Here is a 27195-nt window from a genome sequence, read left to right on the forward strand (position 1 = left end):
CTGCTGCCGGTTATACATTTCATTAGCTACTGCTGCCAGTTATACATTTCATTGGCTACTGCTGCTGGTTATACATTTCATTAGCTACTGCTGCCGGTTATACATTTCATTGGCTACTGCTGCTGTTAATCAGAGCCAGTGAAGAGGGAGCAGGGGGTTGGAACTGAGCCTGCATGAGTGCCCCCAGAGCAAGCTGCTTGCTCTGGGGGCACTTGGTGGGAGGGGGAGGGGCTAGGATTGCCAGCGGGAAAGCTGAGGAGGATCGGGGCTGCTTTGTGCAAAACCACTGCACAAAAAGGGTATGTATGACATGTTTGTTATTTTTTTTTTTAATCCAAATGTTTAGAATCACTTAAACTGAGATCAACTGGGCTTTACTGTATACTTCCAATTAGTGATGGGCCAAACACCCCCCTGTTTGGTTCGCGGTCGAACATTCAAACCTACAGAGTGTTTGACCGTGAATTTTTGAACACAATTTACTGAGCAGTATCTTACCGCATCTGAGTATGTGGTAAAGTACCGCTCAAATACTAAAATACCACGAGTTATATTATTAAGTCATGCTGTATTTTCGTAGTGAAACATTCATTATTGTTTCAGCTGTCAGTGGGCTTCCCTGCTGACAGCAGAATGTAAAAAGAATTGTCGGCATTGCCCAACAATTTAAAATAATTTTTAAAAATGACATGGGGTCCCCCCTCTCATAATTACCAAGCCCTTTGTGTCTGGTTTGGATTTTGAGGGGAACTCCCACACCAAAATTAAAAAAAAAATGTTGTGGGGTTCCCCCAAAATCCATACCAGACACTTATCCGAGCATGCAGCCCGACAGTTGCCTCATACTGATGGGGACAAGGGCTTCTTCCCCACAACTCTGAGCTGTGGTTGTGAAGGGTCTGCAAGTGGGGGGCTTATCGGAATCTGGAAGCCCCCTTTAACAAGTGGGCCCCCAGATCCCAGTCCCCCCATGTGAATGAGTATGCGTTACTCATTCACAAAAAAAAGTGTAAAAAAGACAGGAGACAGTCTTTGACAAGTTCTTTATTAAAAATAAAAATTTTAAAAATGTCCCCTGAAGTAGATCCAACGTCAATCACGATGCCCGCCACCACCGCTACCTGAAAAAAGAAAAAAAAACGTCTATGCTCGTGATGTTGGCTCCCGCTGTCTGACAGCGATGCCGTGATGACAGTTCCTAAATACTGTCATGACATTACAAGGGGGAGGGGTTCACCACAACCTTTGTGACGTCATCCTGTGCTTTGATTGATCAAAGCATTGCAGCTGACCTGTGGTTGCTTTGACCAATCACAGTGCACTGTCAGGGCACAGTGCATTGTGGGGCACTGCGAGCCCACAGAATGCTGGTATCATTTGTGTGTTCAGTGAACACATGAACGGTCAGTGTTCGAGTTGAACTTAAGTTTGACTCGAACATTCAACCCAACACTACTTCCAATATAGGTTTGAATCTGGCAGGTGCAGAAACTAAGTATTGACACTTTGGGGGAGTTTTACTAAAACTGGAGAGTGCACAATCTGGTGCAGCTCTGCATGGTAGCCAGTCAGCTTCTAACTTCAGCTTGTTCACTTTAACTTTGGCAATAAAACCTGCAAGCTGATTAGCTTCTATGCAGAGCTGCACCAGATTTAGTAAATAACCCTCTTTATAACATGTAGTTTTATCAATGTATGGAATAGCCAGGAACCTACATTGTGTGTGTTTGTGAATACCTATTCTGCACTAGAGATATGTAAGCAGAAGGGGTTCCCAGTTATCAGACTACTTTTAAAAGGAAATGGGGTGGACCGGTGCAGTTGCTGTAGCTAGACAAAAACTGAACCCCTCTGTACCTTTTGAGGCTCATGTTTCAATCTTGATTGGAATATGGCTTTAACTAGTTAAATACCCTTTGGATACAAAACGTTAAGCTTTGTGTGGATTGATCCATTGAGTCTTTCCATATTTCAAGAGTTTCAATTGTGAATAGCAATGATCTCCAATGAATTTATTATTCAGAAGAGACTGACATCTCCCACTTTCGCTCTTTTCGGTCAAACAACTTCTGACAAGTGACAAATGACTTGCTCTTTGATTACCAGTGCTGGTGGGAACTTCCAGGACTGAAGAGTCGTGGGCTTTCTTTGTACTGTTCCTAATTACTGACCTTGTTAGAGTAAGTGGCTTGATTTTTTAACGGGATGATTTGCAGATCTAGAGAAGAGATAGATGGTGTTTTCTGCTCAACACAAAACGGGGTCTTTTTGATCCCATGCTATCAGCCTTATCCGGGAGCTTCATGAGGGAGAAAGGATCAGGGCTGCTGTCTGGTGTCCATAATTAATCCTGGAGACTCAGCAGATTTAGGACCATTGTAACTGCTTTTAAATTAAACAGTGGCTATCAGTGTGTGAAACAGATACCATATGTTTAATATATTATTGAAATTGTCTAGGCTTTTGTACTGTCAAATCTTCTGAAATTCTCACCAGACCCACGTGAAGAGATGTATTTAAAGAATTCTGGTTTTTAAAGTTTGTCATAGATATTAGTGAAGTTATGACTGTTTCACAATATCTTTTTGGGTGAGCTTCGGCCCTAAAGGGAACAAGAGCATTCCATTGAAGGGCAATAATAGAAAGATGGGGGAGGCCAATCCTATCACTTCATTCCTCCAAAAACAAAATGTGGGATCATTCCAGGGCTCTGAATAAATTATACAGGTGAAACTCGAAAAATTGGAATATCGTGCAAAAGTTCATTTATTTCAGTAATGCAACTTAAAAGGTGAAACTAATATATGAGATAGACTCACTACATGCAAAGCAAGATAGTTCAAGCCGTGATTTTGTCATAATTGTGATGATTATGGCTTACGCTCATGAAAACCCCAAATCCACAATCTCAGAAAATTTAAATATTACATGCAATCAATAAATCAAGGATTGTACATAGAACAATATCAGACCTCTGAAAAATATAAGCATGCATATGTACTCAGTACTTGGTTTGGGCCTCTTTTGCAGCAATTACTGCCTCAATGCGGCGTGACATGGAAGCTATCAGCCTGTGGCACTGCTGAGGTGTTATGGAAGACCAGGATGCGTCAATAGCGGCCTTCAGCTCTTCTGCATTGTTCGGTCTCATGCCTCTCATCTTTCTCCTGGCAATGCCCCATAGATTCTCTATGGGGTTCAGGTCAGGCGAGTTTGCTGGCCAATCAAGCACAGTAATCCCATGGTCATTGAACCAGGTTTTGGTGCTTTTGGCAGTGTGGGCAGGTGCCAAGTAGAGATGAGCGAATTATTCAAAAATTCGATTCGACAGATTCGGCGAATTCGTGAAAAAATTTTGATTCGAATCGAATAGATTTGCTGCGAATTTAACTTATAAAAGGGTGTTTCTAGGATTCAGAGAGCCTTTATATTAGTGCAGAACACTGTACCTTTAATTTAAATGCCCTTGGAGTCTGCTGGGGAAGAGAAATAATACTGACAGTCAGTATGACATGCAGATGAGTGCCGTCGATCTTAGAATCACCGCACGCTTCACTCATTTGGGCAGTCACGGGGCCAAAACCAGAGTGTGGAGCCACAGTGTGGCGGTGGAGGCAGCAGCAATGGGAGGCCATACAGCACCCTATGACAAAAATGGAAACCACCAGCAGTGTGAGGAGACCTGAAAGTGGCACATGGCAGAGTGTGGCGATGGAGACAGCAGCAATGGGAGGCCGTACAGGGACCCATGAGAGACTCTGGACCTGGCAGCAGCATGAGGAGGCGGTACGGGGGCCCATGGAAGATTACGGACCTGGCAGCAGCAATGGGAGGCCCGTAATCTGCCAGCACCCTATGACAAAAAATGTAACACACCAGCAGTGTGAGGAGACCTGAAAGTGGAACATGGCAGAGTGTGGCGATGGAGACAGCAGCAATGGGAGGCCGTACAGGGACCCATGAGAGACTCTGGACCTGGCAGCAGCATGAGGAGGCGGTACTGGGGCCCATGGCAGATTAGGGGCCTGGCAGCAGCAATGGGAGGCCCGTAATCTGCCAGCACCCTATGACAAAAAATGGAACACACCAGCAGTGTGAGGAGACCTGAAAGTGGCACATGGCATGAGACACTGTGGACCTGGCAGCAGCATGAGGAGGTGGTACAGGGGCCCATGGCAGATTAGGGGCCTGGCAGCAGCTATGGGAGGCCCGTAATCTGCCAGCACCCTATGACAAAAAATGGAACACACCAGCAGTGTGAGGAGACCTGAAAGTGGCACATGGCATGAGACACTGTGGACCTGGCAGCAGCATGAGGAGGCGGTACAGGGGCCCATGGCAGATTAGGGGCCTGGCAGCAGCTATGGGAGGCCCGTAATCTGCCAGCACCCTATGACAAAAAATGGAACACACCAGCAGTGTGTGAGGAGACCTGAAAGTGGCACATGGCAGAGTGTCGCGATGGAGACAGCAGCAATGGGAGGCCGTACAGGGACCCATGAGACACTGTGGACCTGGCAGCAGCATGAGGAGGCGGTACAGGGGCCCATGGCAGATTACGGGCCTGGCAGCAGCAATGGGAGGCCCGTAATCTGCCAGCACCCTATGACAAAAAATGGAACACACCAGCAGTGTGAGGAGACCTGAAAGTGGCACATGGCATGAGACACTGTGGACCTGGCAGCAGCATGAGGAGGTGGTACAGGGGCCCATGGCAGATTAGGGGCCTGGCAGCAGCTATGGGAGGCCCGTAATCTGCCAGCACCCTATGACAAAAAATGGAACACACCAGCAGTGTGAGGAGACCTGAAAGTGGCACATGGCATGAGACACTGTGGACCTGGCAGCAGCATGAGGAGGCGGTACAGGGGCCCATGGCAGATTAGGGGCCTGGCAGCAGCTATGGGAGGCCCATAATCTGCCAGCACCCTATGACAAAAAATGGAACACACCCGCAGTGTGTGAGGAGACCTGAAAGTGGCACATGGCAGAGTGTGGCGATGGAGACAGCAGCAATGGGAGGCCGTACAGGGACCCATGACACACTCTGGACCTGGCAGCAGCATGAGGAGGCGGTACAGGGGCCCATGGCAGATTACGGGCCTGGCAGCAGCAATGGGAGGCCCGTAATCTGCCAGCACCCTATGACAAAAAATGGAACACACCAGCAGTGTGAGGAGACCTGAAAGTGGCACATGTTTGGGGCATGATTCATGGCGGATTTAGTCAGTTGTGTCAGGAACTGGTGGTTTGAAATCCAGACTAATCCACGCCTGATTCATTTTCACAAACGTGAGTCTCTCCACACTTTGGGTGGACAGTCGTGTCCTCCGCGGAGTTACAATACCTCCTGCCGCACTAAACACGCGCTCCGATGCCACGCTACTGGCCGGGCATGACAGCCTTTCAAGGGCAAATTCAGCTAGTTGGGGCCAAAGGTCAAGTTTCGTTGCCCAGTAGTCAAGGGGATTGTCTACCTCGGTTGGCAGGGTGCTGTCCAAGTAGGCCTAAGCCTGTTGTTTGAGGTCCTGCTCCAGGTCCACCTGATGCTGCTGCTGCTGCTGCGGCTGGTTAGTAGTTTCCTCACTGCGCTGGTGAAGAAAGCTACTCATCATCGACTGCAGACTGAGGCAGCTGCTGCTGGTGGAGCTGCCACTGCTCCTACCACCCCACCCCTCCCCTGCTGCCATGGCAGCGGAACGCGAGCGCACAGGGCCCACAGTGTCTGAGGATGGACGTTGGCGCAGAAAGGCAGAGACCAGCTGACTACATAGGTGGTTTTTATAGTACGTTATTTTGGCCTCCCTCTCAGCAGGTGTGAAAAAGGCCACCATTATTGAACGGTAGCGAGGGTCCAACAAGGTGGACAGCCAAAAGTCATCCCTCTGTCTGATGGTTATTATTCGGCTGTCGCTACGCAAGCAAGCGAGCATGCTATGGGCCATTTGTGCCAAGGAATGCGAGGGACTCCCTGCCTCTATCTCCACAGCATACTGCCACGGTGCGTCTGGGTCCTCTGTCTCCTCCTCCTCCTCCTCTACCAGATGCTCCTGCTCCTCCACTCCTGTCCGCTGAGTGGAAAAACCACCCATTTCACTCAATAATTCCTGAGCACCAATGTCCTCCTCTACCTCCTCCTCTTCTTCCTGTCCTGCCCCCACAGGGGTCATGTGGCGTTGAGATCTGTGCGCCACGTCTACCGCACCCTGACCAGCCATTGTTAACAGCATTTGTTCCAGGACGTGCAACAGAGGAATGACGTCGTTCATCCCATAGTCCTGCCGACTCACGAATAGCGTGGCCTCCTCAAAGGGCCTGAGCAAGCGCAGGTGTCACGCATGAGCTGCCAATGGTTGACATCTAAGTTACACAGGGAGTACCTTTATCCGCTTGTAACATCAGGAAATCTGTGATGGCCTTTCGCTGTTCGTAAAGGCGGTCTAACATATGTAGGGTTGAATTCCACCTTGTTGCAACGTCACAGCATGAGGAGTCGGTACGGGGGCCCATGGCAGATTACGGACCTGGCAGCAGCAATGGGAGGCCCGTAATCTGCCAGCACCCTATGACAAAAAATGTAACACACCAGCAGTGTGAGGAGACCTGAAAGTGGCACATGGCAGAGTGTGGCGATGGAGACAGCAGCAATGGGAGGCCGTACAGGGACCCATGAGAGACTCTGGACCTGGCAGCAGCATGAGGAGGCGGTATAGGGGCCCATGGCAGATTAGGGGCCTGGCAGCAGCTATGGGAGGCCCGTAATCTGCCAGCACCCTATGACAAAAAATGGAACACACCAGCAGTGTGAGGAGACCTGAAAGTGGCACATGGCAGAGTGTGGCGATGGAGACAGCAGCAATGGGAGGCCGTACAGGGACCCATGAGAGACTCTGCACCTGGCAGCAGCATGAGGAGGCGGTATAGGGGCCCATGGCAGATTAGGGGCCTGGCAGTAGCTATGGGAGGCCCGTAATCTGCCAGCACCCTATGACAAAAAATGGAACACACCAGCAGTGTGAGGAGACCTGAAAGTGGCACATGGCATGAGACACTGTGGACCTGGCAGCAGCATGAGGAGGCGGTACAGGGGCCCATGGCAGATTAGGGGCCTGGCAGCAGCTATGGGAGGCCCGTAATCTGCCAGCACCCTATGACAAAAAATGGAACACACCAGCAGTGTGAGGAGATCTGAAAGTGGCACATGGCAGAGTGTGGCGATGGAGACAGCAGCAATGGGAGGTCGTACAGGGACCCATGAGAGACTCTGGACCTGGCAGCAGCATGAGGAGGCGGTATAGGGGCCCATGGCAGATTAGGGGCCTGGCAGCAGCTATGGGAGGCCCGTAATCTGCCAGCACCTTATGACAAAAAATGGAACACACCAGCAGTGTGAGGAGACCTGAAAGTGGCACATGGCATGAGACACTGTGGACCTGGCAGCAGCATGAGGAGGCGGTACAGGGGCCCATGGCAGATTAGGGGCCTGGCAGCAGCTATGGGAGGCCCGTAATCTGCCAGCACCCTATGACAAAAAATGGAACACACCAGCAGTGTGAGGAGATCTGAAAGTGGCACATGGCAGAGTGTGGCGATGGAGACAGCAGCAATGGGAGGCCGTACAGGGACCCATGAGAGACTCTGGACCTGGCAGCAGCATGAGGAGGCGGTATAGGGGCCCATGGCAGATTAGGGGCCTGGCAGCAGCTATGGGAGGCCCGTAATCTGCCAGCACCCTATGACAAAAAATGGAACACACCAGTAGTGTGAGGAGACCTGAACGTGGCACATGGCATGAGACACTGTGGACCTGGCAGCAGCATGAGGAGGCGGTACAGGGGCCCATGGCAGATTAGGGGCCTGGCAGCAGCTATGGGAGGCCCGTAATCTGCCAGCACCCTATGACAAAAAATGGAACACACCAGCAGTGTGAGGAGATCTGAAAGTGGAACATGGCAGAGTGTGGCGATGGAGACAGCAGCAATGGGAGGCCGTACAGGGACCCATGAGAGACTCTGGACCTGGCAGCAGCATGAGGAGGCGGTATAGGGGCCCATGGCAGATTAGGGGCCTGGCAGCAGCTATGGGAGGCCCGTAATCTGCCAGCACCCTATGAGAAAAAATGGAACACACCAGCAGTGTGAGGAGACCTGAAAGTGGCACATGGCATGAGACACTGTGGACCTGGCAGCAGCATGAGGAGGCAGTACAGGGGCCCATGGCAGATTAGGGGCCTGGCAGCAGCTCTGGGAGGCCCGTAATCTGCCAGCACCCTATGACAAAAAATGGAACACACCAGCAGTGTGAGGAGATCTGAAAGTGGCACATGGCAGAGTGTGGCGATGGAGACAGCAGCAATGGGAGGCCGTACAGGGACCCATGAGAGACTCTGGACCTGGCAGCAGCATGAGGAGGCGGTATAGGGGCCCATGGCAGATTAGGGGCCTGGCAGCAGCTATGGGAGGCCCGTAATCTGCCAGCACCCTATGACAAAAAATGGAACACACCAGCAGTGTGAGGAGACCTGAAAGTGGCACATGGCATGAGACACTGTGGACCTGGCAGCAGCATGAGGAGGCGGTACAGGGGCCCATGGCAGATTAGGGGCCTGGCAGCAGCTATGGGAGGCCCGTAATCTGCCAGCACCCTATGACAAAAAATGGAACACACCAGCAGTGTGAGGAGATCTGAAAGTGGAACATGGCAGAGTGTGGCGATGGAGACAGCAGCAATGGGAGGCCGTACAGGGACCCATGAGAGACTCTGGACCTGGCAGCAGCATGAGGAGGCGGTATAGGGGCCCATGGCAGATTAGGGGCCTGGCAGCAGCTATGGGAGGCCCGTAATCTGCCAGCACCCTATGAGAAAAAATGGAACACACCAGCAGTGTGAGGAGACCTGAAAGTGGCACATGGCATGAGACACTGTGGACCTGGCAGCAGCATGAGGAGGCAGTACAGGGGCCCATGGCAGATTAGGGGCCTGGCAGCAGCTCTGGGAGGCCCGTAATCTGCCAGCACCCTATGACAAAAAATGGAACACACCAGCAGTGTGAGGAGATCTGAAAGTGGCACATGGCAGAGTGTGGCGATGGAGACAGCAGCAATGGGAGGCCGTACAGGGACCCATGAGAGACTCTGGACCTGGCAGCAGCATGAGGAGGCGGTATAGGGGCCCATGGCAGATTAGGGGCCTGGCAGCAGCTATGGGAGGCCCGTAATCTGCCAGCACCCTATGACAAAAAATGGAACACACCAGCAGTGTGAGGAGATCTGAAAGTGGCACATGGCAGAGTGTGGCGATGGAGACAGCAGCAATGGAAGGCCGTACAGGGACCCATGAGAGACTCTGGACCTGGCAGCAGCATGAGGAGACACGACCGCTGGATGACACCGGGAGCACTGGCCTCTGGCTGCGACTAGTGCTGCCTCGACCCCTTCCTCTGCTGCCACGTCTGCTCGCTCCTAAAACATTGCCTCCTCTGCCACTCCTATGCATGTTGTCTGACATACTCTTTAATTAAACGATTCTGTGTCCCTGAGTAACAATTCTGTGTCTGTCCCTGAGTAACAATTCTGTGTCCCTGAGTACCAATTCTGTGTCCCTCAGTAACAATTCTGTGTCCCTCAGTAACAATTCTGTGTCCCTCAGTAACAATTCTGTGTCTGTCCCTGAGTAACAATTCTGTGTCTGTCGCTGAGTAACAATTCTGTGTCCCTCAGTAACAATTCTGTGTCCCTCAGTAACAATTCTGTGTCTGTCCCTGAGTAACAATTCTGTGTCTGTCCCTGAGTACCAATTCTGTGTCCCTCAGTAACAATTCTGTGTCCCTCAGTAACAATTCTGTGTCCCTCAGTAACAATTCTGTGTCTGTCCCTGAGTAACAATTCTGTGTCTGTCCCTCAGTAACAATTCTGTGTCCCTCAGTAACAATTCTGTGTCTGTCCCTGAGTAACAATTCTGTGTCCCTCAGTAACAATTCTGTGTCCCTCAGTAACAATTCTGTGTAACTGAGTAACAATTCTGTGTCCCTCAGTAACAATTCTGTGTCCCTCAGTAACAATTCTGTGTCCCTGAGTAACAATTCTGTGTCTGTCCCTGAGTAACAATTCTGTGTCTGTCCCTGAGTAACAATTCTGTGTCCCTAAGTAATGTTTCTGTGGCCCTAAGTAACGGTTCTGTGGCCCTCAGTAACAAATCTGTGTCCCTCAGTAACAATTCTATGTCCCTCAGTAACAATTCTGTGTCCCTCAGTAACAATTCTGTGTCTGTCCCTGAGTAACAATTCTGTGTCTGTCCCTGAGTAACAATTCTGTGTCTTTCCCTGAGTAACAATTCTGTGTCCCTCAGTAACAATTCCGTGTCTGTCCCTGAGTAACAATTCCGTGTCTGTCCCTGAGTAACAATTCCGTGTCTGTCCCTGAATAACAATTCTGTGTCTGTCCCTGAGTAACAATTCTGTGTCTGTCCCTCAGTAACAATTCTGTGTCCCTGAGTAACAATTCTGTGTCCCTGAGTAACAATTCTGTGTCCCTCAGTAACAATTCTGTGTTCCTGAGTAACAATTCTGTGTCCCTCAGTAACAATTCTGTGTCCCTCAGTAACAATTCTGTGTCTGTCCCTGAGTAACAATTCTGTGTCCCTAAGTAACGTTTCTGTGGCCCTAAGTAACGGTTCTGTGGCCCTCAGTAACAATTCTATGTCCCTCAGTAACAATTCTGTGTCCCTCAGTAACAATTCTGTGTCTGTCCCTGAGTAACAATTCTGTGTCTGTCCCTGAGTAACAATTCTGTGTCTGTCCCTGAGTAACAATTCTGTGTCTTTCCCTGAGTAACAATTCTTTATCCCTCAGTAACAATTCTGTGTCTGTCCCTGAGTAACAATTCTGTGTCTGTCCCTGAGTAACAATTCTGTGTCTGTCCCTCAGTAACAATTCTGTGTCCCTGAGTAACAATTATGTGTCCCTCAGTAACAATTCTGTGTCCCTCAGTAACAATTCTGTGTCCCTGAGTAACAATTCTGTGTCCCCCAGTAACAATTCTGTGTCCCTCAGTAACAATTCTGATCTGTCCCTGAGTAACAATTCTGTGTCTGTTGCTGAGTAACAATTCTGTGTCCCTCAGTAACAATTCTGTGTCCCTCAGTAACAATTCTGTGTCCCTCAGTAACAATTCTGTGTCTGTCCCTGAGTAATAATTCTGTGTCTGTCCCTGAGTAACAATTCTGTGTCCCTGAGTAACAATTCTGTGTCCCTCAGTAACAATTCTGTGTCCCTCAGTAACAATTCTGTGTCTGTCCCTGAGTAACAATTCTGTGTCTGTCGCTGAGTAACAATTCTGTGTCCCTCAGTAACAATTCTGTGTCCCTCAGTAACAATTCTGTGTCTGTCCCTGAGTAACAATTCTGTGTCTGTCCCTGAGTAACAATTCTGTGTCCCTCAGTAACAATTCTGTGTCCCTGAGTAACAATTCTGTGTCCCTCAGTAACAATTCTGTGTCCCTCAGTAACAATTCTGTGTCTGTCCCTGAGTAACAATTCTGTGTCCCTAAGTAACGTTTCTGTGGCCCTAAGTAACGGTTCTTTGGCCCTCAGTAACAAATCTGTGTCCCTCAGTAACAATTCTGTGTCTGTCCCTAAGTAACAATTCTGTGGCACTAAGTAACGTTTCTGTGGCCCTAAGTAAAGTTTCTGTGGCCCTAAGTAACGATTCTGTGGCACTAAGTAACGTTTCTGTAGCCCTAAGTAACGTTTCTGTGGCCCTAAGTAACGTTTCTGTGGCCCTAAGTAACGGTTCTGTGTCCCTCAGTAACAATTCTGTATCCCTCAGTAACAATTCTGTGTCTGTCCCTGAGTAACAATTCTGTGTCCCTAAGTAACAATTCTGTGTCTGTCCCTGAGTATCAATTCTGTGTCCCTAAGTAACGTTTCTGTGGCCCTAAGTAACGGTTCTGTGGCCCTCAGTAACAAATCTGTGTCCCTCAGTAACAATTCTGTGTCTGTCCCTAAGTAACAATTCTGTGGCACTAAGTAACGTTTCTGTGGCCCTAAGTAACGATTCTGTGGCCCTAAGTAACGATTCTGTGGCCCTAAGTAACGATTCTGTGACCCTAAGTAACGTTTCTGTAGCCCTAAGTAACGTTTCTGTGGCCCTAAGTAACGTTTCTGTGGCCCTAAGTAACGTTTCTGTGGCCATAAGTAACAGTTCTGTGGCCCTCAGTAACAATTCTGTGGCCCTCAGTAACAATTCTGTGTCTGTCCCTGAGTAACAATTCTGTGTCCCTAAGTAACGTTTCTGTGGCCCTAAGTAACGGTTCTGTGGCCCTCAGTAACAAATCTGTGTCCCTCAGTAACAATTCTGTGTCTGTCCCTAAGTAACAATTCGGTGGCCCTAAGTAACGTTTCTGTGGCCCTAAGTAACGTTTCTGTGGCCCTAAGTAACGATTCTGTGGCCCTCAGTAACAATTCTGTGTCTGTCCCTAAGTAACAATTCTGTGTCTGTCCCTGAGTAACAATTCTGTGTCCCTAAGTAACATTTCTGTGGCCCTAAGTAACAGTTCTGTGGCCCTCAGTAACAATTCTGTGTCCCTCAGTAACAATTCTGTGTCTGTCCCTAAGTAACAATTCTGTGGCCCTAAGTAACGTTTCTGTGGCCCTAAGTAACAGTTCTGTGGCCCTCAGTAACAATTCTGTGTCCCTCAGTAACAATTCTGTGTCTGTCCCTAAGTAACAATTCTGTGGCCCTAAGTAACGTTTCTGTGGCCCTAAGTAACGTTTCTGTGGCCCTAAGTAATGATTCTGTGTCCCTCAGTAACAATTCTGTGTCTGTCCCTAAGTAACAATTCTGTGTCTGTCCCTGAGTAACAATTCTGTGGCCCTAAGTAACAGTTCTGTGGCCCTCAGTAACAATTCTGTGTCCCTCAGTAACAATTCTGTGTCTGTCCCTAAGTAACAATTCTGTGGCCCTAAGTAACGTTTCTGTGGCCCTAAGTAACAGTTCTGTGGCCCTCAGTAACAATTCTGTGTCCCTCAGTAACAATTCTGTGTCTGTCCCTAAGTAACAATTCTGTGGCCCTAAGTAACGTTTCTGTGGCCCTAAGTAACGATTCTGTGGCCCTAAGTAACGATTCTGTGGCCCTAAGTAACGTTTCTGTGGCCCTAAGTAATGTTTCTGTGGCCCTAAGTAACGATTCTGTGGCCCTAAGTAACGTTTCTGTGTCCCTAAGTAACGTTTCTGTGTCCCTAAGTAAAGTTTCTGTGGCCCTAAGTAACGTGTCTGTGTCCCTAAGTAACGTTTCTGTGGCCCTAAGTAACGTTTCTGTGTCCCTAACTAACGTTTCTGTGTCCCTAACTCTCTCCCTGAATACAGCCAGGTCTGCCTCTGTTGAATGACTGGAGGCAAATGGAGAATTCTAAAATGGCCGCCATTTATAGCTCGACCATTACACAGTGCTGGCTGGCTGGCTGCTGATTGGCTAATGCGATCACATGTCATGAATGAATGCATTATGGGTCAGCGTGCCTTGTCTGCGCGCCTTCCCAGACATCCCCGCTCCGTCGCCGCACATGTCGCCGCCATTTTAGGAAAAATTTTGATTCGCGCATCCGAAGTCTGCTTATTTTCGGATTCGAAACGAATTCCACTTCGCCTACTTCGATTCGCTCATCTCTAGTGCCAAGTCCTACTGGAAAATGAAGTCAGCATCCCCATAAATCTCGTCTGCGGAAGGAAGCATGAACTGCTCCAAAATCTCCTGGTAGACGGCTGCGTTGACCCTGGACTTAATGAAGCACAGTGGACCAACACCAGCAGATGACATTGCTCCCTAAATCAACAGACTGTGGAAACTTCACACTGGACTTCAAGCATCTTGCAGTGTGTGCCTCTCCGTTCTTCCTCCATACTCTGGGTCCTTGGTTTCCAAATGAGATGCAAAAGTTGCTCTCATCAGAAAAGAGGACTTTGGACCACTGAGCAACAGACCAGGTATGTTTTTCTTTAGCCCAGGTAAGACGCTTCTGACGTTGTTTGTTGTTCAGGGGCGGCTTGACAAGAGGACAAAGACATTTGAAGCCCATGTCCAGGATCCGTCTGTGTGTGTTGGCTCTTGATGCACTGACTCCAGCCTCAGTCCACTCCTTGTGAAAGTCCCCAACACTTTTGAATGGCCTTTTCCTGACAATCCTCTCCAGGCTGCGGTCATTCCTGCTGCTTGTGCACCTTTTTCTTCCACACTTTTCCCTTCCACATAACTTTTTATTAATGTGCTTTGATACAGCACTTTGGGAACATCCAACTTTTTTGCAATTACCTTTTGAGGCTTTCCCTCCTTATGGAGGGTGTCAATGATGGTTTTCTGCACAACTGTCAGGTCAGCAGTCTTTCCCATGATTGTGATGCCTACTGAACCAGACTGAGAGACCATTTAAAGGCTCAGGAACCCTTTGCAGGTGTTATGGCTTAATTAGCTGATTAGAGTGGGACACTTTGAGCCTAGAATATTGCACCTTTTCTCAATATTCTCATTTTCTGAGATTGTGGATTTGGGGTTTTCATGAGCTGTAAGCCATAATCATCATAATTATGACAAATCACGGCTTGAACTATCTTGCTTTGCATGTAATGAGTCTATCTCATATATTAGTTTCACCTTTTAAGTTGCATTACTGAAATAAATGAACTTTTGCACAATATTCTAATTTTTCGAGTTTCACCTGTATATTTTCACCGAATCCATGAGAGATCATTTTACCTGAATGGATGCTTTCATGGGAATTTTCTTTAGAAAGGTAAATATAAAATGTTGCACATTCATGTTTCACAATTACCATTTTCAGTCAGTAGATACATTTAATCACTGAGCTAGCTAACTACTATTCTGTGAATAGCAGGATATCAGCATGCACAGAGGGAACACATACCATCCTTCTCTCCAAGCAGAGATGGGATTTTCAATCTGAGGCCATAAAAAAGCTGATGTAGTGCTTGGGCTTTTTCTAAGAAAGCCCAGTAAATTCTGTATGCAGAATGTAATGGAAACACTATGTATTAAATATGTATTGGTGAAATAAAGATTTTGATGAATTTATGAAAATGAAACATCAGTTTATAAACTTGTCAATGTCAGACCAATGTCTGTAACCAATCTAACTAATTGAATTTTTGTAGTCAAAGACAAAATCATGCAGGTTCATTATTACAAAAGAACAAGGAAGCCAGACAGGCTGTGAGTTTTCACTCAACTAATAAGGCATTTTTTTAATATATGTTGTGCAGGTACCATTTTTCATTTGAATGAACTGAAGATATGGCTTGGGTGAAATGAAGAGAGTGCTTGCATTCTCGGCCGAAGTAAGAAAATAGGGGTAACCTTGATCGAAGCACTATTATGATAGATTACTTCAAAATAGGAGTTGAGGTTACTAGTGGCCAGTTGGTTGGACATTTCCAACCACTGGTCTGCCTAGCTAATTGTAAATGAATAAAGATAACAAAATGCTAATTATTACTAATACATAGATTAATACATAGACAGTAGTTGGGAGATTAATATGCACAGAATGGTGGATGTACACTTTGATAAAAAAGCTTATGCAAGGGTCTAATCTGTTACCAGAAGATGAAATGTTTCCATGTATTACCTCTAAGGTATCTGTAAGTATATCAACTTGCATCGTAAATAGGAACCTTGAGATTTTGATTAAGATTGTAATGTTGCTGAGAACTACTTATCTTATGCCACAGTTCACTACAGGCCTGTCAGAAAGTCATTATTTCCAATGGTTTGTGTTCTTTCACGTACACAAATTTTGTTTAAATGCCCTTTGGAACATCAGCTGAAATCTGTTGTTTCTCCTGAAGGAAACAATAGCGGTGAGATCAGTACTGCATATTATGGACCTGGGAGCACAGCAGGCTCTTGGTTTATGTACAAATCCTATCAAATCCTGGCACTGTTCCTCCCTTACTCCTGGTAATTAATCTTTTCATGAATGCTGTCACATTTGGAGCCATTTCATTAAGCAAAACAAAAATTCTCAGTAACTTATTGGTATGTCGTCTCTTGTTTCAGTTATGTAATCGTTAAAGCCCAAATTAGTACTGTTAGACCTAATATGCCTATCAGCAGTCCATATGCAGAGTGCAAAAGTCCTTATCTGATTGTTTAGGAAGACCTTTCCCATTAAATTAACAAAAAGATTTCATGTATTATTACGTTTTTGACCACATTTTTCAGAGCTACTTTTTTCCATAGAAAAAGTTTGTCTGACTGTCAACAGAGTGTCTGCAGTGTAATTCCAATTTTAAGACTGTGCCTCAGCTTGACCTTTCTCTCTCCCCTAGTCAGTGCATGAAGGAAGGTAGAGAATCAGAAACTCAACAGAAGCTTATTGCAGCAGACTTGTTTACAAACAAAACCATGTTAAATAGTTAAATAGTCTGGCTGAAAAAAGACAAAAGTTCATCCAGTTCAACCATTAAAAAAAAACATAATCCTATACACACAGTTGTTCCAGAGGAAGGCAAAAAAAAACAGCAAAGCATGATTCAATTTGCTACTGCTGGGAAGAAAAATTCCTTCCTGATCCCCTGAGAGGCAATCAGATATTCCCTGGATCAACTTTACCTATAAATGTTAGTAACCAGGTATATTCTGTGTATCTAAGAAAGAATCCAGGCCTTTTTTGAAGTGATCCACTGAGCTGGCCAGAACCAACTCTTGAGGGAGTCTATTCCACATTTTCACAGCTCTCACTGTGAAGAAACCTTTCCATGTTTGGAGATTACATTTCTTTTTCTCCAGATGTAAAGAGTGCCCCCTTGTCCTCTGTGATGACCTCAGGGTGAATACCTCTACACCAAGTTCACTATATGAACCACTGATGTATTTATACATGTTGATCATATCCCCCCTTAATCTCCTCTTCTCAAGAGAGAACAAATTCAGTTCCTCTAATCTTTCCTCATAGCTGATCTCCTCCATGCCTCTTATCAGTTTGGTTGCCCTTCTCTGTACTTTCCCCAGTTCCCCAATGTTTTTTTTGTGAATTGGTGCCTAAAACTGAACTGCATATTCCAGATGAGGTCTTACTAATGATTTGTACAGGGGTAATATGATATCTCTCTCTCTCTGGAGTCTATACCTCTTTTAATACAAGAGAGGATTGTATCGCTTTAGAAGCCGCAGCTTGGCATTGCATGCCATTATTTAGCTTGTGATCTACCAGAATCCCCAGATCCTTCTCCACCATTGATTCCCCCAGTTGTACCCCCCTAGTATGTATGATGCATGCATATTCTTAGCCCCCATACCATGTGATCACCATGATTGCCTGTCATCCAAGTTGCAATAAACCTTTATAATTTTAATAACAAATACAGTACAGTTTTCATGAAAATAATCTGCCACTTAATAAAAAAAACACATGTCCCACTCATGTGTGTGCGAATCCATATGTCCAGGATGGGAACCTCACAGAAGATGTGTATTTAGGCAGCTCATATCTCACATCTCAATCAATTGAAGTATATGTAATTTACTAATTCTATCTAATTCACAATATCCTATTTAAATATACAATAAGCATATGGCGCAAACCTAAAGTAAAACGTGTAGAATAACTGGCAAACAATAACACAGAGTTAGTCCATAAAAAGTCCATGAATAACTTAGAAGTTCATAAAAAGCACCTAAAGGCAGCTACACCAGGAGACTGGAATATATCACTGCATAAATAAAAGAAACCACAAGGGGGTGCCTTTAAGTGCAGTATTGAGAGGTAATTTAATAATCCATACATAAAACACTCACATGTGTGAAGAAGATAAAAAGCCTGGAATTAGATGGGGACCATAGCCACTCTGTTAGCCACTGTTTAGATGGCATGGTTGGGTTGGCATCCAGGGTCCAATGGAGCCTAAACCAGGGTGGATGTCAGCGCTGCATGGAGGCACCAGCTCCCAGGGACAGGGAGAAGATCACAGAACTGGAAGTGACATCAGGGAAACCACTGTGGAATGCAGGAAACCGGAAGTGGTGTCAAGGGAATAGATCCGTAGCCTTGGTAACGCGTTTCCTTTGAGCTTGAGCAGATCTTTTCCATTGCTGCCTTTGTAACAGTTATACAGTACTCTATCCTTGATTGTTATAGCCTTTCTGTAGACAATCTCAAGGATGTTTTTAAAAAATCCTGTAAGAAACAGAAAGTAATACATTAAATTTTAATACTTTTTTAATAGCATTATGTTGTCTAGTATACCAAGTAAATAGTTTGATCAATTGAGGCAGAAATTTTTGTAAAGATCTGCTCAAGCTCAAAAGAACTAACAGATGTTGGAGCTACTCACATTTCCACTTTATCAATTAAAAGCAACACATTATTTTTCCAAATGGGCAAATATTTAACCCTAAACATTTTGCCAACTGTAATACACCAGGAGCAACCTATCTGTAGCCCTGCAAGTGAGGGGCTTGCTACATAGGGATCAAAAGAACATTTTGGCACAGGATATATGACCACATATACTCTATACAGTTCAGTAACCTTAATCTCCATTTAAGAAGACATGCAACTTTACACCATATTATAGTTCAACAGGAATACAAATTATTAGTTTTGGATAGAGTGTACATTGACTTTAGAGGTTAAGATTATGATAAACATCTGTCACAATTGGAAACTAGATGCGGATACCCACTGTGGGCAATGGTCCACTGCATAACACCAGGGAAGGAGAGGCATAGCCTGATGGGGGGAGTATCACAAAACATGTATGGTAGGGAAGATAATGCTCTTATTGTGCCTTGCATTCTATGGAGACTCCACCTGGGGTGCCATTCACATACAGTTGCAAGAAAAAGTATGTGAACCCCTTGGGATTACGTGGAGTTTTGCATGAATTGGGCATAAAATGTGCTCTGAACGTCATCTAAGTCACAATAGAAGAACACAGTCTGCTGAACATAATACTACACAAACATTAGATGTTGCCATGGTTTAATTGCACATAACATGTAAACATTCACAGTGCAGGGAGGAAAAATTATGTGAACCTTTGGACTTAATAACTGGTTGACCCTTCTTTGGCAGCAATAACCTCAACCAAATGTTTCCTGTAGTTGCAGATCAGACCTGCACAATGATCTGGAGTAATTTTGGACCACTCCTCTTCACAAAACTGTTTCAGTGTAGCAATATTCTTGGGATGTCTGGTGTGAATCGCTCTCTTAAGGTCATGCCACAGCATTTCAATCGGGTTGAGGTCAGGACTCTGACTGGGCCACTCCAGAAGGCGTATTCTGTGCTGTTGCAGCCATTGTTTTGTTGAATTACTTGTATGCTTTTGGTCATTGTCCTGTTGCATTACCCATCCTCTGCGGAGCTTCAGTTGGCGGACAGATGGTCGTACGTTTTCCTGCAAAATGTCTTGATAAACTCTGGAATTCATTTTCCCATCAATGACAACAATCCATCCAGGCCCTGAGGCAGCAAAGCAGCCCCAAGCCATGATGCTCCCTCCACCATGTTTTACAGTGGGGATGAGGTTTTGATATTGGTGTGCTGTGCCTTTTTTTCTCCACACATAGTGTTGTGTGTTCTTCCCAAAAAACTCAATCTTGGTTTCATCTGTCCACAGTATATTTTGCCAGTAGTGCTGTGGAACATCCAGGTGCTCTTTTGCAAACTTCAAACGTGCTGCAATATTCTTTTTGGACAGCAATGGCTTCCTCCGTGGTGTCCTGCCATGTTCTCCATTCTTGTTTAATGTTTTCCTTATTGTAGATGTGTCAACAAAAATGTTAGCATGTGCCAGAGATTTCTGTAGGTCTTTAGCTGACACTCTGGGATTCTTCTTTACCTCATGCAACATTCTGCGCTGTGCTCTTGCAGTTATTTTTACAGGACGACCACGCCTAGGGAGAGTAGCAACAGTGCTAAACTTTCTCCATTTGTAGACAGTCTGTCTTACCGTGGACACATGAACATCAAGGCTTTTGGAGATACTTTTGTAACCCTTTCCAGCTTCATGCAAGTCAACAATTCTTGATTGTAGGTCTTCTGAGAGCTCTTTTCTGCGAGGCATGGTTCACATCAGACAGTGCTTATTGAAACCAGTAAACCCAAAACAGGTGTGTGTTTTTTAAGGGCAGGACAGCTGTCAGCAACACATCCAATATCATCACACTGATTGGAGTCAAGGTTGGCTCACTGCTGGCTCCAATTAGCTCTGGGAGAAGTCATTAAGCTAGGCCTCACATACTTTTTCCTCCCTGTACTGTGAATGTTTACATGTTATGTGCAATTAAACCATGGCAACATCTAATGTTTGTGTAGTATTATGTTCAGCAGACTGTGTTCTTCTATTGTTGTGACTTAGATGACGTTCAGAGCACATTTTATGCCCAATTCATGCAAAACTCCACGTAATCCCAAGGGGTTCACATACTTTTTCTTGCAACTGTATGCCACACTGGAGCCTGTGAGTAAGGACCTGCTCTATGGAACATTAATACACAAGCTGAAGCTTTGTAGCTGTAGTATATGCCTGTTAGTTTTATGTTTTCAGGACTGCACAGGACATGTGGTTACAGTATATGGATTGGTTTTAAGGTGATATAGTTTTACAATGTGGGTGCTAAATAGAAGATACGCCAGCAATAGAAAAATATAATTCATAGATGACAATGGGATGTATATAAAAAATATTGTATAACTATAACAGCTTGCTCTAATGTATCATACTTATAGACCCCACAAAGATTCATATGACTGCTGATAAAACTTTTGTCAAAGGTCTAACCACAGTGTAGTTATGCCTACAGTGCTCCAATATAGGTATGTAAATAAGGAGGATATATGTTGAACATTTAACCTAGTATTAGGCTATAGAATGGTTTTCTTTGAATGTTCTGCAATTTATGATTGGCTTCAGGGCCTTTTGCTACGGAGTGTGTAAGATTGTGGATTCCTTTGACATTTTTGTGATCAAAATTGTGCATAGTCCATCTACGACTCTCTTAAATACATATTCTTTCTTCACGTTCAATTATTGAGGTGATGTATCTAAATTTGAGCTGTTTCCAATAGTATTTGGTAAATTATGAATGCTTTATAACAATGTATTATTTATGTATCCTAGATATGTATCTACTATCCACATTTTCCCAAGAAGTGATCATCGTTCATGAAATGTGTTAAGAAGATACTTTAGAAATATTAAAACCTTTATGACTTAAAACTTAAAATAGTTCATTTTTTAAAGTGAAACTGCAAGGGTTCATTTTGAGCATCTGAAACAATTGGTACAAGGCAGTGTGGGAAGAATAAAATTGGATCACTATCAGAGTCAGCCACTTCACCAAGAAATATCCACTACCCCAGTTCTTCTGTAAAGCAGCTGGAAAAAGACCACAGAGGAATAGTATTCCATAAAACTGTAAAATTTAGATGCAGATGGTTTATTTGGCATAGTATTCATAAAACTGAAGTCTGGACAAAAAGATTTTTTGGGAATGCTGGGATTATGTTGTCCTGTATTTGACAATATAACACCAAAATTCCCCAAAAAACCCAAACCAGCTAAGAATAGTTAAACCTTAAAGTGGAACTTCACCCAAAAGGAGAATTTCCACTGCCCCACCCCTCCCCCTTCTGCCATATTTGGAATTTTTTGGGGGGAAGCAGATAGAGTACCTAAATTTGGCAAAGAACTGGCCCGGGTGAGGAGGGCACTGGATCTCTGGACAGGGGAATGTCTGTTTATTAAAAGTCAGTAGCTAAAGTTTTTTTTAGCTGCTGACTTTAAATTTTTGGAAACCTGACTGAAGCTCCTCTTTAATATATGGAACCGTTGAAAAATGCTGGCTATAAAGATTAGTGTGATTATAAAGATTAGTGTGATTGCTACTATGTGCCCATCTTCTGCCACTGTTGAAGGCTATAAAAGTTCATTTCAGTTCAGCTGAAATTCTGTATTCTAGAAGACCTTAGGCAATGGCGATATCAGCCCATATATCTCACCTGTCAACATGGAAGCTATTGACATAGATGTCAGATATTGAAAAAAAAACTTCCAAAGTTAAAAAAAAGGATCACCCAAGCTCTCAGTGATCAGAAAAGGTTTTTGGATATGCACCATCTACGACAGCCTGATCTGATTTAATTTTTTGTTTGGCCTCTAGATAGCACAGATTCCAAAATTTTTCAATTACAGCTGTTTTTTTTCCTATTTTTTGCCATTTCTGAACAACTAAAAAATTTAAAGGTCAGGGAGCAGAGGCTAAGATAAGCCTCAAAACTCTTTGTTAACCATCTCCCATTATATACAAAAGAGTGGCAGATACAGAAAAGTTTGCCATCATTCATAGGGTACTATGTTATCTATATACAGGCAAGCCCCAAGGAAGTCTGTAAGCATGAATGTACTGAAGTATTTAGCGATCACCAATGACTTATGTAAGCCGTGTACCGGGGTGGGCTCCCCAGGATACAGTGAAGTCACGAACGAGGAAAGCAACCCCAACACCAGCTTTTGCCACTTCAGAATGTTATTTAGATGTGGCAAATAAGCACAACCACAAATGCTGGAAACATACCATAAATTTACATACACCCAGCCCAAAGGCTGAGACCCTTGTGCTGCACAGCACAGCGCCTCCTGATGGATTAAGGTAGAAAGTGTAGTAATTTACCTACTGGCGGGCACAAATAAGCTGCCACACCTTACCTGTTATTACCCTAAAAGAGCAGGAATCAGTGTATGGGTGTACGGTATGGGCTAGCCTGCGGTGCAGCACAACAGCTTACAATCTTACACAAATCTACAGTATTTCCTCTCCCATAACTGGTCCTGTAGCATGTGCCTGAGCATTCCTTCTGAGCAAAATGCCAGTCTGGCTTGAGTTTGTAGGATTTTATCAGCTCTCCAATGTGAAATGTCACTTTAAGTTGTGCAGTCCTTCCAATAATCAGTAACAACACTTGTGGCCTGACACAAACAGAGACCCTAACTAACTAACTATAGGCCTGGACTCAGTCTCAAGGCGCCAACACTGAAATGAGGTGCGTGCATGATCTTACCAACCCGGGTCTGCTTTGCATCTGCTGGTGACTCTGAACGGAACTGTCAGGGCTCCCAGGTATGACCAGAGATGTGTGACTGACGCAGGGAAACGCAGACTTCAGATATGGGATAAACAATATAATTTATTAACACTAACAATACAAACATAAACGCAGTGCAATACTAAACATAATACAGTGCAAACAAACCAAACCAACCACCCACAGATAACAGTACATACAAGCAAGCGTCGTCAGGCAGGCAGGGTCAATATCAATTGGGCAGGTAGGTACAGGGGGAGCAAGCGGAGAATGGTCGGGGTCACAGGCCAGGTTCAGCAGGTAGCAAGCAGCGTAGTACAGAGGGTCAAGCAGAGGGATGGTCAGGGTCACAAGCCAGGGATCAGAACAGGTAGCAAGCAGCGTAGTACAGAGGGTCAGCAAAGGAACAGAAACAGGATGCAGGACAGATACAGGGCCCAGGACAAACACAACACCAAGGCAGAGTCTGTGGGTCTGGCCATCCCTTAAATACCCCAGCATAATCAGTTCCAGGTGTTAGCTGGCTGCAAAGTTGAGTCTCTGATTGCTGGGAGCACCCGCTGGCCAGCCCTGGTACTGCAGATCAAAAGGCAGGTGAGTCCCACCATTGCTGGCCAGTCCATTCCTGACAGTACCCCCCCCTCAAGGAGCGGCCTCAGGACGCTCCAAACAGTCCTAGCTGGGAAAAATGTTCCACCGCCCGGGTCTGGTAACTGGCGGGATATCAAAGACTGGCACACCTGGCAGGACTCCGGGCAGCGGTACACCAGGCAGAGGCACATTGGGCTGGACTCCGGGCAGCGGTACACCAGGCAGAGGCACATTGGGCTGGACTCCGGGCAGAAGCACATCGGGCAGAGGCACACCGGGCTGGACTCCGGGCAGAGGCACACCGGGCAGAGGCACATCGGGCAGAGGCACATCGGGCTGGACTCCGGGCAGAGGCACATCGGGCTGGACTCCGGGCAGAGGCACATCGGGCTGGACTCCGGGCAGAGGCACATCGGGCTGGACTCCGGGCAGAGGCACATCGGGCTGGACTCCGGGCAGAGGCACATCGGGCTGGACTCCGGGCAGAGGCACATCGGGCTGGACTCCGGGCAGAGGCACATCGGGCTGGACTCCGGGCAGAGGCACATCGGGCTGGACTCCGGGCAGAGGCACATCGGGCTGGACTCCGGGCAGAGGCACATCGGGCAGGACTCCGGGCAGAGGCACATCGGGCTGGACTCCGGGCAGAGGCACATCGGGCTGGACTCCGGGCAGAGGCACATCGGGCAAGACTCCGGGCAGAGGCACATCGGGCAGGACTCCGGGCAGAGGCACATCGGGCAGGACTCCGGGCAGAGGCACATCGGGCAGGACTCCGGGCAGAGGCACATCGGGCTGGACTCCGGGCAGAGGCACATCGGGCTGGACTCCGGGCAGAGGCACATCGGGCTGGACTCCGGGCAGAGGCACATCGGATTACCAGGCGAAGCAGCAGGCAGCGGGTCACCGGGCGGAGCAGCAGGCACCGGGCCCCCGGGCGGAGCAGCAGGCACCGGGCCCCCGGGCGGAGCAGCAGGCACCGGGCCCCCGGGCGGAGCAGCAGGCACCGGGCCCCCGGGCGGAGCAGCAGGCACCGGGCCACCGGGTGGGGCGACCGGCATCGGGCCCCCAGGCGGGGCGACCGGCATCGGGCCCCCAGGCGGGGTGACCGGCATCGGGCCCCCAGGCGGAGCGGCGGGCGCCGGGTCCCCAGGAGGAGCGACAGGCATCGGGCCCCCAGGCGGGGCGACAGACATCGGGCCCCCAGGCGGGGCGACAGGCATCCGGCCCCTAGGCGGGGCGACAGGCATCGGGCCCCCAGGTGGGGCGACAGGCATCAGGCCCCCAGGCGGGGCGACCGGCATCGGACCCCCAGGCGGGGCGACTGGCATCGGACCCCCAGGCGGGGCGACCGGCATCGGACCCCCAGGCGGGGCAACCGGCATCCGACCCCAGGCGGGGCGACAGGCATCGGGCCCCCAGGTGGTGCGACAGGTCTCGGGCCCTCAGGCGGAGCGGCGGGCGCCAGACCCCCAGGTGGAGCGACAGGTCTCGGGCCCTCAGGCGGAGCGGCGGGCGCCGGACCCCCAGGTGGAGCGACAGGTCTCGGGCCCTCAGGCGGAGCGGCGGGTGCCGAACCCCCAGGTGGAGCGACAGGTCTCGGGCCCCCAGGCGGAGCGACAGGTCTCGGGCCCTCAGGCGGAGCGGCGGGCGCCGGACCCCCAGGTGGAGCGACAGGTCTCGGGCCCCCAGGCGGAGCGACAGGTCTCGGGCCCCCAGGCGGAGCGACAGGTCTCGAGCCCTCAGGCGGAGCGGCGAGCGCCGGACCCCCAGATGGAGCGACAGGTCTCGGGCCCTCAGGCGGAGCGGCGGGCGCCGGACCCCCAGGTGGAGCGACAGGTCTCGGGCCCTCAGGCGGAGCGGCGGGCGCCGGATCCCCGGGTGGAGTGACAGGTCTCGGGCCCCCAGGCGGAGCGACAGGTCTCGGGCCCTCAGGCGGAGCGACGGGTGCCGGACCCCCAGGTGGAGCGACAGGTCTCGGGCCCCCAGGCAGAGCGACAGGTCTCGGGCCCCCAGGCGGAGCGGCGGGCGCCGGACCCCCAGATGGAGCGACAGGTCTCAGGCCCTCAGGCGGAGCGGCGGGCGCCGGACCCCCAGATGGAGCGACAGGTCTCGGGCCCTCAGGCGGAGCGGCGGGCGCCGGACCCCCAGGTGGAGCGACAGGTCTCGGGCCCTCAAGCGGAGCGGCGGGCGCCGGACCCCCAGGTGGAGCGACAGGTCTCGGGCCCTCAGGCGGAGCGGCGGGCGCCGGACCCCCAGGTGGAGCGACAGGTCTTGGGCCCTCAGGCGGAGCGGCGGGCGCCGGACCCCCAGGTGGAGCGACAGGTCTCGGGCCCCCAGGCGGAGCGACAGGTCTCGGGCCCTCAGGCGGAGCGGCAGGCGCCGGACCCCCAGGTGGAGCGACAGGTCTCGGGCCCTCAGGCGGAGCGGCGGGCGCCGAGTCATCTGGCACGACAGTGGGCTCCGAGTCAACTGGCATGACCGCTGGCACTGGGTCAGACATTGGATCGTCTGGCTGGACAGCGGGCATCGGGTCACCCGGCATCAGGTCATTTGGCTCGACCGCGGGCACCGCATCATCTGGCAAGGCAGTGGGCTCCGAGTCAACTGGTATGACCGCGGGCACTGGGTCAGACATTGAATCGTCTGACTGGACAGCGGGCATCGGGTCACCAGGCATCAGGTCATTTGGCTCAACAGCGGGCACCGCGTCACCTGGCAAGGCAGTGGGCTCCGAGTCAACTGGTATGACCGCGGGCACTGGGTCAGACATTGGATCGTCTGACTGGACAGCGGGCATCGGGTCACCAGGCATCAGGTCATTTGGCTCAACAGCGGGCACCGCGTCATCTGGCAAGGCAGTGGGCTCCGAATCAACAGGCACGACAGTGGGCACCGGGTCATCAGGTACCGGATTGTCTGGCTCGACAGCGGGCACTGGGTCACCAGGCATCAGGTCATTTGGCTTGCCAGCGGGCACCGCGTCATCTGGCAAGGCTGTGGGCACCGGGTCACCAGGCATTGGATCGTCTGGCTCGACAGCGGGCATCGGGTCACCAGGTATGACAGCGGGCACTGGGTCACCAGGCATCAGGTCATTTGGCTCGCCAGCGGGCACCGCGTCATCTGGCAAGGCAGTGGGCACCGAGTCACCAGGTACGACAGCGGGCTCTGAGTCAATTGGCACGACAGCGAGCACCGGATCAGGTACCGGATCATCTGGATCAACAGCGGGCATCGAGTCAACTGGCCTAATAGGATCATCAGGCTGGATCAGTTCATCATGCTGGGTAGAGGCATCAGGCTGAATGCCGGCGTCCGGCTGAGTAGAGGCTTCAGGCCGAGTAGAGGCTTCAGGCCGAGTAGAGGCATCAGGCCGAGTAGAGGCATCAGGCCGAGTAGAGGATTCAGGCCGAGTAGAGGATTCAGGCCGAGTAGAGGATTCAGGCCGAGTAGAGGATTCAGGCCGAGTAGAGGCTTCAGGCTGAACCACGGAAGGCAGGT

The 27195-nt window shown here is 48.6% G+C and overlaps 1 long non-coding RNA gene across 1 annotated transcript in view; it reads right to left on the reverse strand.

The window, feature by feature from the left end:
• Nucleotides 1-17409: 17409 nt before the first annotated feature.
• Nucleotides 17410-27195, reverse strand: part of LOC149437107 (uncharacterized) — a 176818-nt gene continuing 167032 nt past the window's right edge. Inside the window, exon 3 of the long non-coding RNA XR_016308189.1 lies at nucleotides 17410-18186. This is a non-coding gene — a long non-coding RNA (uncharacterized LOC149437107). The remainder of the gene's footprint in view (nucleotides 18187-27195) is intronic.

The sequence above is a fragment of the Staurois parvus genome, unplaced genomic scaffold (genome assembly GCF_062004578.1).
Source record: "Staurois parvus isolate SC_StPar_1 unplaced genomic scaffold, SC_StPar_1.0 ptg001316l, whole genome shotgun sequence".
Taxonomy (NCBI): Eukaryota; Metazoa; Chordata; class Amphibia; order Anura; family Ranidae; genus Staurois; species Staurois parvus.